Source organism: Diospyros lotus, chromosome 12, assembly GCF_014633365.1.
Source record: "Diospyros lotus cultivar Yz01 chromosome 12, ASM1463336v1, whole genome shotgun sequence".
Lineage (NCBI taxonomy): Eukaryota > Viridiplantae > Streptophyta > Magnoliopsida > Ericales > Ebenaceae > Diospyros > Diospyros lotus.
In genome coordinates this window covers 10,288,145-10,303,385 of record NC_068349.1, presented here as the reverse complement: position 1 = coordinate 10,303,385, position 15,241 = coordinate 10,288,145, and the positions used below count along the sequence as shown (strand labels likewise).

At 37.6% G+C, this 15,241-nt stretch overlaps 1 pseudogene; it reads right to left on the bottom strand.

The window, feature by feature from the left end:
- Window positions 1-11,277: 11,277 nt before the first annotated feature.
- Window positions 11,278-14,807, bottom strand: LOC127787484 (expansin-like B1; annotated as a pseudogene).
- Window positions 14,808-15,241: the final 434 nt, after the last annotated feature.

Below are 15,241 nucleotides of genomic sequence, written 5' to 3'. Positions count from 1 at the left end.
CTTATGCTGACATACATAAGACACGAGGAAAGACCTGGCACGGTAAAAATAATAGAGTAAATCCTACTCAGACATTAGAGTTGACAGGGATTGATGGGACTACCTGTACACCATACCGACACTGTCGCTAGAAGCTGACTGTCTTGCCCACGCTGCGACTACCTGGAATGATGGAAAGCAAAGTGAGTCGAGAGACTCAGCAAGCATAAGAAAAGAAAGGCTGAAGGTTGTATAGATCCAATAAACTCTTCCCAAAACACTAACCCCCAAGTACACACAAGTTATGAGACGCCCAACACAACATAAAAACGTAAATGTAAGCACATACCGGTCCTTGGGGCCCACACAAGACGCACCCAAGTCCTATACCAACCTGTCGTTGCCCTAGAAGGCAACATAAATCTCCAACAAACTTGCGCACGCTGTCCCGGGTTGGTGCTCCCCGTGTGTCCGTGTCGGTACTCCCGACACCCGAGCCATAGGCTCCCTCGGAATGGTCATCTCGTCTGAGAACTAATAACTGTTGGTAACCATGCAATGCACATAAAAATGTAATGGCGTAGTAAGCATCAACGTGATACACTGGCGCCCATACATCCAGACATCAGGCCATGCTCTACCCACATAGTAAACCACACGTGATGCATATGCCCGTGCTGGATGCAACCTAATCAAGCTAGAATGTCCGTGTCCAAGCATACTCAATAAATGAATATCCCAACATGCAACCCGTACCCATGTGCATATCAAATCATGAACAGTAATATAGTGAATCTAATCATGAATTAAATCACATACTGATAGAGCTAGTCAGTAGTGCCCGGCACCGGTCAATAGCCAGTAACTAGGAGTGTCCACCCGATGGTCCACTTCAGGGCCGTACAATAGTCTACCCCAACGTCACCAAACAGTCGACCCCTACCCCACTACTTGATAGCTCTAACCGAACCATAAATAAACCCGAGAAAACCATAAATAAACCCACACATCTAGGAACCTAGTCCCCAAGTTGGGTTCAGCATCATTCCGAAAGGAATGGGGGCAGTACAAACCCCCGTAAGCACACAACGAATAAAATTATAGAAGTCCCAGCTTTAATTTAAATTAACACAATTGAATAATATCTCAATAAATAATGCTAGGCGCCAAATTAGAGTAAGAGAGGGTATAAAATATGAGAAACCACGGTGTCTCTCTCGGGAATTAAAGAACAGGAGGAATGGGTTAGGAACTTGCCTTTACACGGCCGATTCTTGCCTTTCTTACACTCTTGCTGTGAAGTAAAACGTTTAATAGTGATTAATAAAATCGTGGCTCACATTAATTAAATCTAACTGTATAATATAACTAATTTAGCTGTCTAAAATCCCACGTAGGCACACTGTAAATAAAACCCCAATGAGTCTCATATTTAATTTAAATTAAATCACGCTAATAAAATCCTCATTTCGTATAATTAATACACGAAATCGAAACGAATTAAGGGAAGACGAGGGATTCACAAAATGGAAAGAAATCGTAGGGGTAGAGGGAACTTGCCTCGTTTGAGCTGATTACAGCGTTTCCACGCTTAAACACCACCAAATTAATGCACGCTATAAAATAGATTAAACTCCCAAAATTAACAAAATTGGACCCAAAATAAAATTCCAATAGTAGAAAATGTTTAATACATATTTCTGTACTTATCTGGGTAATTAAAACCTGTTTAAACCAAGTTTAGTCTTGGATTTCTCTTTAAAAATGGCCCCTACACGCACTGTTCTTCTTCTCCAAATTTTCTTGCTAATTTCTGCTTAAAAAATGGCCGAAATTGGCCTTAAAAATGAGGCAAAATGGAGGCTTCAATTGGGCGGCTGAGAGCGCGCCACGCTTCGGCCAAGGTTTTGCTTTATTGAGGTACCGGCCTAACTGATGATCCTTTTGTCTAGAATTTGCCCTTCACTTGATTTATCACGAGTTAGGAGTCACTTTATGTGATCAACTAAGTGGCTCCCACTCTTGATGCCAGTTTTAGCCCGGTTGTGAGGGCTTGATACTCGGCCTAGTTGTTGCTTGCTTTGAAGACAAAGTGGAGGGATTGCTCAACGAGTAACCCATCTGGTCCTTCTAGGATGACATCGGCCTCGCTTCCTTTGATATTGGAAGCTCCATTCACAAACAGAATCCAAGGATTACTATCTGAACTTAGGGTAGGGAAAGATAATTCAACACAAAAATCAGATAGTACTTGGGATTTGATGTGTTTATGAGGCTGATACTGTATGTTGAATATGGAAAGCTCCACCGACCAGATGTTCATTCTCCCTGAGAGTTTAGGCTTCTGGAGCACCTACCTGATTGGTTGGTTGGTTTGGACCGTGATTTGGTGTCTTTGAAAGTATGGTCTGAGTTTTTGGGTTGTCGTCACTAGGGTGAGGGCCGATTTTTTTATCTTTTGGTAGTAGACTTTAGGCCCTTGTAGAACTCAACTGTTGAAGTATATCGGGCATTGCACCTTGCCTTTTCCTTTGACCAAAATAGAGCTAAGTGCGTTCTAGGTCACGAAAAGATAGAGCGAAAGCTCATCACCTGGTTCTGGCCTTGTCAAGATGGGAGGGGTTTCCACGAAGCTGTTAAGCTCTTGGAAAGCAATTTCACATTGTTCCATCCACTGGAATTCTATTGGTTTCTTTAAGCATAGGAAAAATGGAAAAGGCTCGATCCAATAACTTAGATAGTATAGGAACTAGGAGAGGGCCGCAATTTTCCCAATTAATCGCTGAACTTCTTTCACCTTGCCAAGGCTACGCATATCAAGGATAGCCCTGTATTTATCGGGATTAGCCTCAATTCCCTAGTTTGTTAGCAAGAATCTGAGGAATTTGGTGGCCTGTACTCCGAATGCCCACTTTTTTGGGTTGAGCCTCATCAAAGTTGTCCAAAGACCTTGGCCAAGTCCGAGCAATGGTCTCCATCTTTCGATGTTTTGTCCACCATATCATCCACATATACCTTGATATTTTGGCCTATTTGTTCCATAAATACTTTTTTCATCAACCGTTGGTAAGTTACCCTTACATTTTTTAATCCGAACAGCATAACTTTGTAGAAAAAAAATGCATTCTCCGTGATGAAGATGGTTTTCTTTTCGTTGTTGAGATACATTCGAATCTCATTGTACCTAGAGTATGCGTCCATGAAACTGAGGTATCTGTAACCTAAAGTTCCATCAGCAAGTTAGTCGATGTTTGACAGAAGGTAAGAATCCTTTGGGCATGCTTTGTTTAGATCTGTAAAGTTGATGCACATTCGCCAATTGCCCGAGGGCTTCTTTACCATGACCACATTTGACAGCCACATGGTATATGGCACCTCCTAGCTTCTTTTTTCTTTGGGCTATCGGCTTGGCATTTGGGTCTAGTGCCAACTTGTGGCATATGAAGAAAGGGTCGATTCTAAGCATGTCAGCAAGTGCCCAGGAGAAGAGATCGGCATTTTACTGGAGCAAGGCTACCAATCGTTCCTTTAAGTCGGGAGGGAGTGTGGAGCCTATCTTGGTGATCTACCCTGGTAGTGGTCCTAGGTTCACAGGGTGTAGTACCTTTGTGCCTATGGTCAGTTGTCCCTAGGCTTGTTTGGAGGATCCAACTCGACCATATTGACATTGTGGCAGAGGGCTCGATTGTCTGTGACCGTTTTAGGAGTTTGGACCCTCAGGTTGTCGATGTACCATTGGCGAGCTTCTTTTTAGTCAACGTGGACAACTCTAACCTTTGTAACCAATATTGGGAACTTCATTGCCAGATGAGGTGTGTAAATGATCGCACCTAGAGCGGTGAGGGATGGGTGTTTGAGTAGGCCATTGTAGGGAGTCTGGCAATTGATAACTAGATATTTGACGTTGATGGTCTTGAGGAGGGGGGTTGTCCTGAACGTGGTCTGTAGCTCATTGTGCCCTTTGACCTGTACTTGTTCCCTATAAAAATTGACCAAACTCCTATGGAACAGCTTGAGCTCTTCTTCGGGAATTCCTATCTTTTTTAAGGTGGGTAGTTATAGTAGGTAGTTCGAATTTCCCAGGTCGACGAGTATCTTTTTAATAACGTAGTTAGCGACCACTACCAATATCACCATGGGATCATCGAGGTTTTAGTCAATTCCCTCGAAGTCCCTATCGGTGAAGGAGATTACCGAGTGTTGGGCCATCATCTTATTCTTTGCACCACTGACCGACATCACAGCTTGAAGAGATCGTTTTCTTGCCGAGCTGGATTCTCTTCGTCCTACGAACACTCTCGAAATAGTTTATATGACTCCCCTTATTCGATTAGCAGGAGATCATGTCCCTCCACCCCAACCTTCCTCTATTCTCGACCTTCTTTGTGGGCTACAACTCTTTTTTTTACCTTGATCTCCTCGTAGCTCTCTGCTCCTACTTCTTCTTTTGTAGACATATTGGCCAAGGTGACCTTGTCTGACTAGTCACTCTATCTAGTCTTTTAGCGTATCACACTCCTCAGTTGTGTTGCCGTATATTCGATGGTAATCACAACATTTACTTGTATTGGCGCGAGTGCTAGGGTTCTACTATCCTTGACTGTCGGGGATTTAGATGATCCCCAAGTTATAGACTTCTCGGAGGATTCGATCTCTACCCGTCGTCAGCGGGGCGTATATGTCATATTTCTAACGGGGAGGTTCGAGCATCTGGTCCCTTTCCTTCTTTTCCTAGGTTGTTGTTTCCTACTGTCTCTTCTTCGGTCAGGGTTTATATCGAGTCAGTGTTGCCGATCGACCTGCAGCCCCATCTAGTGGCCAAAACCTCTTCGACGTTTATGTAACTTTCCACCTGAAGTCTGAGATCATCGAGGTCAATCGAAGGTTTCCTTACCAGGGAGTCAGAGAAGGGCCTGGGCTTTAGGCCTGCCATGATGGCATGCAGGGAGACTATGAGGCTAAGGTCTCTGATTTGAATAATCTTTTGGTTAAACCGATTTAAGAAAGCCTATAACGACTCATTTTCCCCTTGCTTGAGGTTGATAAGGCCGGACAGGGTCTTACGATAAGCTTGGTTGGTGGAAAAATGGGTGAGGAAGCGGGTGGCAAATTTGGTGAAGTCATGAATGGAATTTGACTCTAGGGTAGAGAACTATAGTTGGGAAGATTTCTTGAGGGTGCTGGGGAATGCCCAGCACATGATAAAGTTGGTGCCTCCGCTCAACATCATTAAGGAATTAAACATGGTTAGGTTCTCTTGAGGATCAGTGGTTTTGTCGTATAGCTCTAGGGTGGTTAGGAGACGAAAACCGTTCGGCAGGGGTACGGAGATGATAAACTTCGAAAAATGGTGGCTAGGGGTGTATGGGGTTGTAGAAGGTGTGGTAGTATGGGTTGCTTTGGATTGGTGTTGGTTGTTGGCCTTTTCATCATTGTCGGGTCGCCTATTGCGCTGGTTCCTATAGTGATTGCAGGTCAACTCAGCGACTTGGCTCTCAAGCTACTGAATGGTATAGATAATGTTCTCCATGGTTGTAGGGTTTTCTGGTGGATGAGATTCGGTGTTCTAGTTTTCTCGGTTAGGGGCCATGTTGTTCTGGCTTCTGGTTCTGGTCATGGATAGTATCTGGCATGGCTTGGGATGTTTTGGTGAGTTTATGAGGCAGAAAAATTTTATTGGGCCTCACGGTGGGTGCTAGATGTTCCTTCCAAAACAACGAGGTTGGTAGGTCTGGCTCCAATGGTGACGGAATATCATGATCTGACGATCTTTGCGATGGGATGGCTAGCACCTGAAGTACTCCAATGCTGAAGTCAGTGAGGATTCAGAATGTTAGAGTATTGGTAAGGATTGGAAAGAACCTACCTTTGCTGAGGGCCGGCTAGCTCATATATTAAAGAGAAAATGAGAGCCCTTTGCATGTTGCCGTTTGTTGCAGGTGGGTATGGGGCCGAGGATCTCAGGGCAGTTGAGGCTCACCATAGGCGTGGGAGATCTGAGCATGACATTAATGGGACGAGGGATATTGCTAAGCTAACGTTGATGGGATGGGTCCTTGGGACTTGGCCAGCACCAAGCTATGGACTTATCGTTAGGCAGGGCCCAATAGAACTGGTACAGTTTAGTAATCATGAGACATATGATGAGTGTCATTGGATCATTGAAGTATATGGAGATGCTTTGGTCATAATTTTTTTTTATAATGAATCAGTCAATGAGATTGGCCATGTTAAATCGGTTTAGTTCTTTGAAGTTGCTTGTAGTTGTTGACACTCAATTAGCTTCTATTGTTGTTATGCTTAAAAGATTTAAACTTCTTAAACGTGCACTTGAAGCAATTGTTATGAGTGATGAATGGGCACAATATCGAGATAATGACCAAGGAAAAGCTTGATTTGTTCGCGAATTAGTTGTGAATGAGGATTGGTGGAAAAAATTAATTACATTCTCTCTTTCACAACACCTATTCATGACATGATTAGAATTTGTGATACAAACAAACCATGTCGTTATTTGATTTATGAGATGTTGGATTCTATGATTTGCAAGATAAAGATGGTTATTTATGATCATGAAAATGTTAGTTCGAATGATGACAAATATATCCCAAAAAGGGGGGTGAATTGGGATATATATAAATTTTTCGATAATTTAAACACCGATTTAATGGCAGAGAATTATGTCTTGAAATATAGGATGTATCTTTCGAAATAAACGTTTCTGTTAAGCAGGTTTCGAAACCTACTATATATATATGTTTCGAAATATATGAGGTATGTTTCGAAATATAACTTTTTGTTTTGCTTGTTTTGAAAACTTTTAGCTTGTATTTTCAAGTAACGACTTGACAAAGTAATTTCCTTAAGAAAACATATATCAAAGATGTTTTGGAATGAATGCTTGATATCAATGGTATGTGTATAAATACTCTTGCTAATGGAAAATTTGTTTTAACCTTTGATAACAATTCTTTTGAAAGTTTGAGTAATGAGTAATAAGCAGCAAAAATAATAAAGCAAGTGCACACAAGATTTATAATGGTTCGACACCCCGCTTAGTCCACTACCTTCAAGTCTTCCCACTTGAAAGATTTTCAAACCCAATCACTTTCACTAGTGAAAGAACCACAAGGGTTTTATCACAGTTCACCCTAAAACCTTGTACACAATGAGTTTTAAGGCTCAACTCAAACCTTTGACATACTGAGTTTTGAAACTCAACTCAAACCTTACAACAAGTAACAAGATAAAGTTTTATCTTTACAGCCCAAAGAATTTGATAGCAATAAAATGCCTTACCAATGGTTGTACAAACCTCTTAAATCAGCTAGAGGTAAGGAGGGCGAAACGAGATAATAACTTCTTGCTTTCCACTTGCTTCTCCTTTGCACTCCACAATGCACAAACAAGGATTGTATATGGATCTTCTATGAAGGCTTTTAGTTCACCACTTGTGCTTGTGTATGTGTCTCTTGTGTGTTTTCTTGTGTATGTACTTGTCTATATGTTCTTCTTGTTTTCAAACACTTGCTATTTATATCAAGAGATAAAACTTTGACTATTTTATATCCATTAGAGATAAGATTTAAAAGAAGGTTTCGAAACATAGCTTATTGGTTTCGAAACAACACAATTTTACACTATAGTTTCGAAACATATACATGTTTCGAAACATCTAACTTTTCTAACTGGACTTGCACTTAGAGACAACATTGAGTGGGAGACAAAGTCTTATGCCCACTATGATTTAATAATGTTCTCCACTTCAAATTTGAATTTGAATTCAAAGAGTATGGAGATTAACTTAAAAATTGATTTGAGAAGCTTTTAGATAAGAACAAAAATGTAAAGAAAAAGCATCTCGATTTTTAAATTGCACTGCTGACAGAAGAGTCTGAGGTTTCGAAACATACCATACAAGTTTCGAAACATAGGCTTAAATCTCATAGATGTTTCGAAATGTAGTATGCATACTTAGAAAAACATTTGAAACCTATTCCAAGGAGTTTCAAAACAAGAACAAAAATACGGTTTCACAATGTTTCGAAACATAAAACATAGGTTTCGAAACATGATGCATGAACTTTAGATTTTTCAAATATTTGAATATTCGCGCAAAAAACTTTCATGCATGTTTTGAAATATAGAAAGCATATTTCTAAATATGAGGTTAACATAAAAGATTTTTCATTCTAATACATGATTTTTTATCAAACCATTTTTCTCATATATAAAAAAATATGATACAACAAAAAGAAGACTAACAAGTGATTTTTCTTCATTTTATCACATCATTCATCGTATTCTTCTTGCTCGTTGGACAAAACATAGCACTCCATTATATTGCCTAGCTCATTCATTAAACCCGAGGTAATTTTCAAATCCAATCTCCATTTCTTACTAATTCGCTCAATGCATTACTTATTTTTTATTTTTAAAAATTTATTTATTTTGTCTTTTGAAGATATTATAGTGATAAATAGATTTAAGAGAAAGAAGGAAAAATGCCTCCACATATAGATGGAGAGGTCTCCAAAGAAAGAATGAAGTGTTTTAAGAAACTTTTTCCTAATGAAGATGAGCGTGTTATTGCTAAGGATGAGTTTGCTGATTTTTCTCTCAAAAATAGGCGATTTGGAGATTCAGATTCTATCCAAAGCATATATGACACGAAATCTAGGAAGTGGTGGGCATACCATGGTTCCTGTGCTCATTTGTTTCAAAAGTTAGCTTTTAAGGTGTTTGGACAACCTACTTCTTTCTCTTATTGTGAAAGGAATTGGAGTACATGAGCCATGGTATGCCCATCACTTCCTAAAGTTTCGTGTTATACATGCTTTGAATAGAATCTAAATCTCCAAATCGCCCACTTTTGAGAGAAAAATCAGCAAACTCATTCTTAGCAATAGCACGCTCATCTTCATTAGGAAAAAGTCTCCTAAAACACTTCATTCTTTCTTTGGAGACATCTTCATCTATATGTGGAGGCATTCTACATTCTCTCTCTTAAAGCTATTTATCTATTTATCAGTATAATACCTTCAAAAGATAAAATAAACAAATTTTTAAAAATAAAAAATAAGTAATACATAGAGTGAATTAGTAAGAAATTGAGATTGAATTTGAAAATTACACCGGCTTCAATGAATGAGCTAGGCAATGTAATGAAGTGTTATGTTTTGTCCAACGGGCAAGAAGAATACAATGAATGACATGATAAAATGATGAAAAATCACTTATTAGCTTTCCTTCATGATCATAAATAACCATCTTTATCTTGCAAATCATAGAATCCCACATCTCATAAACCAAATAAAGGCATGACTTGTTTGTATCATAAATTCTAATCATGTCCTAAATAGGTGTTTTAAAAGAGAGAATATAATTAATTTTTTCCCACCAATCCTCATTCACAACCAATTTGCGAACAAATCGAGCTTTTCCTTGGTCATCATCTTGATATTGTGCCTATTTATCACTCATAACCATTACTTCAAGTGCATGTTTAAGAAGTTTACATCTTTTAAGCATAACAATAAAAGCAAATTGAGTGTCAACAATTGTAAGCAACTTCAAAGAGCTAAACCAATTGAACATGGTCAATCTCATTGAGTGATTCATTATAAAAAATTTGATGACCAAAGCATCTTAATGTACTTTAGTGATCCAATGACACTTATCATGTCTCTTGATTACTTTCTAAATTCCTAGGTACACATATATTCTTCAAAGCAAGATTGAGTGTATGGACAACATAAAGAGTCCAATAAATATGTGGAAACACACATTCAATGATTTCCCCAGCTTCTTTGCAATTAGTAGCATTATCAGTAATGATCTGTAAAACTTTTTGGTCACCAACTTCATCTATTACCTCTTTCATCAAATTAGAAATAAATTATTTATCTTTTACTTTATCTGAACAATTCAAAGATTTAATAAACATTGGACCACTTTCAGAAGCAACCATAAAATTGATCAAGGGCCTTCTTTGTGGGTCACTTCAACCATCAGTAGCATTGCTAACACCTTTTTCCAACCAAGTGCTTTTAATAGGTTCCAATAGTTTTTTAACATTTTCCTTTTCTTGTTAAAGTAATGTGGTCCTCAACTTATTATAACTCGGAGGCACATAACCACCCAATGGATGCACAGTAGCAAATGAATAAGAAGTCAAATAGTATTGGTTTCTAGCAAAGATTAAAAGGCAAACCCCCAATATAGAATATTCTAACAATCTCAGCATCTAATTGTGCTCTACTTTGCATGTTAAAAGCTCTAACAATAGGTGAATCAATGGCTTTTCTCTTTTTTAATTGTTTTAAAACTCTTAGTTCATGTACAGATAAAAAAGGTCCCAAATAAACACTACTAGTCAATAATGAAATTTGCTTAGGTTGTAAATTTGACAGTCTTTCTACAACTTCTCCTTCAACTCTTCTCATCTCAGATAGAATTTCAAGCCTCACCATTTTACAAGAAACGATCCCTTTTCCATTGAGATTTAATAGATGAGCCATAACTCTTGTATATATCCCAAATTTTTGTAAACCACAAAAAGTTACAAATCCATTTCCAACTACCCCTCATTCTCCCATTTTCTCAATTTTAGTCATGTATTTCCATAATGGACTATCTTCTTCATTCTTATTTTTTGTTGCAACACTGTTGCTAGATCTTGAATTTAAAATTGAATGAGCCATATGACCTATGCGATTTAAAAAACACCAGATGATATGGAATTAATAAGTGCCATATCATTTATTTATCATTTACCAACTCATGAGTTGACACCATTAAGTCAAAAGTTTCCTATGAGCAGCAAAATTAATTTTATAATCTTCTCAGTTCACTATAATTTATAAGTATTTGAGTTCTAATAACCAAGTTAGATAATTCTATCAAACTACAACTGTCACATTTGATTCAATATGCAGAATTCACAAAATACCATTTCACATGAAAGGTTTTTCTGCGAAAAAGAAAATTTAAAGATGTGGTTAAATAGAATTCATTGGTATGTATATATATATATATATAAATATAACATATTGGTATATATAAATATAACTTCATGCACTCTGTTACCATTGCCCAAATAAATAAAGTAACACACACTGACACACACAAAGAATATTATCTCACAAATAAAGTAACACACTGAGAGAATATAACTTCATACAATCCATTAGTTACCATTCCGGCAACTTGCCAATGCCCAAATAAATAATTAGAGAATCATAAGATGAGTGGAGAATTTAATATTAATTAATGCATAAACAGAGAGAGAGGGGGAGGTTACTTACAGAAGTATATGAAGGAACGACCTACATTTGGCAGCGAGGGAGTTGGAACTGCCAAACTAGAAACTGGAAGTGAGAGGCGTTGGCGAACGAACAGAAACGGGAAGCAGCAGGGGTGAGAAGGAACGACTGGCGATGGAACTGGAAAGCGAGGGAACGACGATGATTTCTCCGGCAGAGAGGGAACGTCAGCGAGGGAGAAGAAGAAAAATCGCTGGAAGAAGAATAATGAGGAGAAGGAGAAGAAGAAAAATGATTTGGAAATGCCGAAACGACATCTCCAAGCCATTTCCGTGCTTCGGAGTTCACCAAGTCTATGTTTGGGTTGTTTGGTTCGATTTTGATTACTACCAAATTGGATAATGGATACCTATTAGGCTAAAATTGTCCAATTGACCTACTTGCAAGACTTGAACAATAGTAATGTCACTTTTTCCATCTTGGTATAAGAAGACTATGGCTAGGTAATCTGGAAACCTACTCCGCTCATGGACCTTCATTGCCAAGTTGTGATCTCTTGTTCTCTATAGGAACAGCACCATAAGCAAATAGCTTGGAGGCTACTTTGGGCCGACCCATTGGCGCGTTGGCATGCTTGTTGGGTATGAAGTCTATGTTGTCTCCATAATCACCATGGTCTGTTGCCACAACCTTAACTCCGTCTGTATTATAAATATGTGGGATCTTGCATCTCACCTATTACGTTTTTTAGTTTCATTATTTTATGGGAAAGTAGCGCAGCAAAGAAGCCACTTAATCTTTCTGTTCTTTTCATTTAGGGTTGAGGCTGTAAAAATCCCTTTTCTTTTTCACTCTGAAAATGTTCCTTATCAGTTTTGTAACTTACAAACTCAAATGCCTCTTTTAAGTGGCTTCCATGCTGAATGAGCACAGCATATCCTTGTTTATATTTTGTGTTGTACTAATTTAGATGATGATATTTGGTTTTACAAAATTTTAAATGAAATACTCATTTTGAAGTAAAAAATCCAAGCTGTGGACTGGGTTATGTAAACTGTTGATCGATTCATGCAAATTGTCGGCCAATTTGGAAAAACAGTTGACCGGTTTCGTGGCAGATCTTCCAACTATTAACTGTACTTAATTGATTTTTGCATATTAGTTTTTATCTTTAACAGTTCTCTAACGACTATATCTTTAAGAAGGAACAACAAAGTCTACAAATAGAGAAAGACTTGGACCTTGCGAAGAGTGGTTGACAAGAAGACTTAAAGTTTTACATCATGCATTCTCAAGTTTTATTATACTTTATTTTTACTTCAATTTTTCTATCAAGTCTGATTTTTTCATTGTAAAGATTTATTCAAAGCTTACTCTAGAGAGGTTGTTGAGAGATTTGCATATCTTATCTTGTCCTAATTCTTAGCAGTTTGTTAGAGGCTTATTTGGTTATAAGTAAGGGAGTATATATTCCAAGCAATTTGTAAGAGGACTTACTTATAGGGGTGGATCCAGGGGGGATTGGCAAAAGTTTAGGTGGTCTTCTCTTTGTGTTTGAGTTTTGTGTTTTGAGTTTTGAATTCATTTTGAGTTTTGTGTTTTGAGTGTCTGTTTTGAAATTTTTAAAAATGCGTTCTTTTTGTCATTCTGAAAAATTATTTCTCAAAACAGAAAACTAGAAAACGCGTTTACTTTGAAATTTTAAAAACGATTTTTTTTTTGTTATTATGATATTTTATTTAATAAATTATAAATTTGATTCAAAATTTTAAACTATAAAATAAAATTCAAATAAAAAAAATCAACAACCTTATAAATATCATTTAAAAAAATTAATACAAATAAAATATATCACATATTCAGTTTAATAAATAAATAAAATAAAAAAATTAAATAACAAAACAAAAAATCAAATCAGCCGCAACTCATCTCATCTTCTTCGTTCTAGGGTTTTCTGGGGGGCGGCGGGTGGTCGCGGTGGCTATGGCAGTGAGGGGCGCTGGTCGCGATACTGTCGCGGTGGCGATGGGGGGCTGGTCGCGATGGCGGTGGGGGGGAGGGGCTGGTCGCGGTGGCGTTGGCTGTGGGGTTGAAGGTGGCGGAGGGGGGTGCTGGTCGCGGTGGCGGCTATGGGGTTGAAGGTCGATGATGGTGGTCGCGGTACTGGTCGCAGTGGCGTTGAGGGGCGCTAGTTGTGGTGGCGGTGGAGTTGAAGGTCGGCGGCGGCGGTGGCTATGGCTGTCGATGGCCAGAAGAGGAGAGCGAGAACAGAGAAAAGATGGGGGGAGAGGGAGAGAGAGAGGGGGGGGGGAAGTGGGTCTGCGTGTGCCCGCGAGGGGGGGTTGGGGGCTGTTTTCCGCGTTTTCAAAATATTTTGTGTTTTCAGTGTATTTTCACTGAAAACGTCCAAAACAACATTTTGTTGTTTTGAGTTTCCTTAACAAAATTTTTAGTTGTTTTTAAAAACGCGTTTTGAAAAATGATAAAGAGAACGCATTTTCAATGTTTTCAAAAACTGAAAATAGAAAACGGCCCGAAAACGGGAAAGAGAACAGTCCCTTAGGGGTTGTGTGGACTTATATATATATATATATATTTGTTTGGGTTGATACTAGCACGGTCGCTGATACTTAATTATAAGTAGGAGGTTGTTTATTCTTGTGAGTTTGTTAGAGGACTTACTTGATTTAAGTAAAACATTTATAATTGATTGAAATCTCTAGTGGAGAGATAGAGTAATTGGTGTAGACTTGGTTGAGCTGAACTATTCTAAATTTTTGTGTCATTTGTATTTTTTTGTTTCTTATCTTCTTGCTTATATTTGACTATTTTTTATTTCTCTTGTAAATTTTTAAAAATTATAAATATCCAATTCACTCTTTTGAAGTGTGGTGTGGGGCAGATTTAGTTGGGGTGGGCTGAAAAAAATTGGGCTGGGTTGGATTGAAATTTGGCTAAAAAATTACTTTTAAAATTTAAATTTCATTGAAGTCCACTACAGCTCAAACATAGATCCACCCCCATGGTGCCATTGGATTATATAACCCTAATATTTCTTTCACGTTACAACCTTGATTAAATCAACTTTGGAAGTGTGTTTATTACCTCATAGCAAGGCCCACAACCAGTTCCATTCCTGTACAGAGAGACAGCTCCCGCATTGCCACCATAGACAGTTCGTCCATGTACACCATACCCACCAGCTCCATCTAAAATAACAAACATTAATTAAACCCCTTTTCAATAATTCATATTACTGCTTGTTAATAAACATTACCAACTAGGGATGTATGATCTATACTCAAAATGAGGGTGTTTGAGATAAATCTCTAAAAGTAGTTCTGAGGATCATTTCATAAAACACGTGTCTCTCAAACTTGTTTTGATTTTTAAATTGAAAAGCATCGACAATAATCAAAATGGATACTTACTTGGTGTGCCCAGGCCGTCAGGAGCGCTAAGGTAGGTTGATTTAGAGCACACATGGTTGTCTGCGGTGTAACAAAGTGCAGGCAAGAGAGCTATCATATAAAGGAGAAAGTAGCTTTTGGGTCCAAAACCCATTCCTGACAAATGCAATAAAATATTGCATAATTTTTGTAACATTTATATATTAGCGTATATTTGTGCCTAAAAATATAATATAAATAATATTAAGATTAAAATATAGTTATAATTTATATATATTATATTATAATAATTTTACTTATATTAAACGCTCTACAAAATTCAAATAAGAAACAAACATATAATATTACAAACTAAAATATAAGAGCAAGTAAAAAAAAAAATTATAAACATTGAAAAAAAAATAAAAATTAAAGTTATTGTATACTTGTTAACGTTTTGTAATAAAAAGAAAAAAAATTACTATCTATATAATAAAGCAGCCCCAAGAGTTCCCGACCACATATGTTTTTTTTATATTATTTTAATTAAAAAAATTATTATAACAAAATAAAAAATAGAATTAATAAAATTAAAAAATAATACACATA